This window comes from Sinohyriopsis cumingii, chromosome 1, assembly GCF_028554795.1.
Source record: "Sinohyriopsis cumingii isolate HCF-2022 chromosome 1, ASM2855479v2, whole genome shotgun sequence".
Lineage (NCBI taxonomy): Eukaryota > Metazoa > Mollusca > Bivalvia > Unionida > Unionidae > Sinohyriopsis > Sinohyriopsis cumingii.
This window is the reverse complement of record NC_142961.1, coordinates 171051037-171053333: the sequence shown is the minus strand read 5'-3', so window position 1 is coordinate 171053333 and position 2297 is coordinate 171051037.

The window sequence follows — 2297 nt, the reverse complement described above, 5'->3', positions numbered from 1 at the left end:
CTGAATCGTCATGTGTCGCTTTTAACGTGATTAAAAGAATAATTACTTACAGAAAACCCATTCAAGCAGAAAACAATAGTAAAATTCATCAAGCAATCCACTTGGAGTTTTCTTCTCGTGGGTCGGTGGTTCTTCCCGGGGTTTTCACGGGTTCTTCCTCCACCATTAATACTGGCCGCCATGCATAGTCTATCGTGTGCTGAAAAATGGCGTTAAACCCCATAACAACAACAACAACAACAGCTTGGAGTTTTCACCCTTTCAGTAATAGATGAAGAAATGTCTGTGAAACGCAGTATTCAGAGTACGACTGATCTTATTAATTTTCGTGATGATATCATATCAATCAATAGGCTGCAGATGCAGTAGAAAGTTAGGAAAAATAATTGATATTTCTTGTGAAAAACTACCCCAAAAGATCGTGGGCGTCGGGGAAATGGACAACTTCTCCCTCCCGGGGACTTTTAAAAACTCTATTGTGCACTATATATATATATATATATATATATATATATATATATATATATATATATATATATATATATATATATATATATATATATATATATATATATATATATATATATATATATATATATATGTGTGTGTGTGTGTGTGTGTGTGTGTGTGTGTGTGTGTGTGTGCAAGAACTTTAGAATATATGCAAGAATTTCGTCCCTTTCACAATGGTTACGGCTCCCTCCTCCCGACCTACACACCCATGTGTCTATGATGAATCGATGTGGGTTCTGAATCAAAGGTTCGAGATCGCGAAGCGTGCACTCGATAGGTTTCAAATTTATCCAGAATTGATCCAGCGCAAAACACCGAAAAGCCCACGATAGCCTTCCGTGAGAATTAAAGGTTGTCGGAGGAAACCGCAAGAACTAAAGGTTTCAACGCAGTTTTGACCACCTGGTTCCGTAGCATGTGCTTATACCTGTGGAATGAAGACCGAGATTATTTATGAAAACACTATGAGTCGTTATATGTCAGTTAGAAGCATACTGAAAACTTGTCGGACATGCAGGTATGATGTCCATCACTTAACATACTGTCAGAATACAACATATATTGACTCAAACGGTCATAACTTCATCACTTTCAAATAGTTTAATTAAACTTTCGGCATTTGCTAACATTGATACTGTTTATTATGCGAGTAATTGTTAGTGTACAATACTTTGATTTTGTTGATGAGTTGAGCTATTTAATGTGTGTTTGCTGATGCTTTGATATTTTTACGGTGTGATTTGCTGATGATTTGGTATTTTACGGTGTGCATTGCTGGTGAGTTGATTTCTTACGTTGTGCTTTGCTGATGAGTTGATTTTTACGGCGTGCTTTGCTGTTGACTTGAATTTTTAAGGTGTGCTTTGCTGGTGATTTGATTTGTATGGTGTGCTTTGCTGGTGAGTAATTTATATAGCGTGCTTTGCAGGTTGAGTTGATTCTTTTACGGTGTGATTTGCTGATGAGTTGTTTTTTTTAAGTTGTTTTTTTTTTTCGATGATATTTTAGTGTGCTTCGCTGATGATTTGTTTTTTAACGGTGTGCTTTGCTCATGGTTTGGTTTTTACTGCGTACTCTGCTGGTGAGTTTATTTATTATGGTGTGCTTTGCTGTTGATTTTTTCTTATTTTTTTACGATGTGCTTTGCTAGTGAGTTAATTTTGTATGGTGTGCTTTGCTGGTGAGTTGATTTTGTTTGTGGTGTGCTTTGCTGGTGAGTTAATTTTGTATCGTGTGCTTTGATGGTGAGTTTATTTTTTACGGTATGCTTTGCTGGTGAGTTGATTTTTACGGTTTGGCTTGCTATGATTTGATTATTTATTTCGGTGTGCTTTGCTGGTGAGTTGATTTTGTTTACGGTGTGCTTTGCTGGTGAGTTAATTTTGCATGGTGTGCTTTAATGGTGGGATGATTTTGTTATGGTGTGCTTTGCTGGTGAGTTGATTTTTACGGTTTGCTTTGCTGATGATTTGATTATTTTTTACGGTGTGATTTGCTGGTGAGATGATTTTGTTTACGGTGTGCTTTGCTGCTGAGTTAATTTTGTATGGTGTGCTTTAATGATGAGATGATTGTTTTATGGTGTACATTGCTGGTGAATTAATTTTTTTACGGTGTGATTTGCTGGTGAGTGGACTTTTTACGGTTTGAATTGATGACGAATTGGTTATTTTTTACTGCGAGCTTTTCTCGTGAGTAGGTGGAGTTAACACTGCTCTGTTTATAGTTTCAAGGCTGTTTCTGACAGAACATATAATAGCAGAATATAAATCGTTTACTTAAGA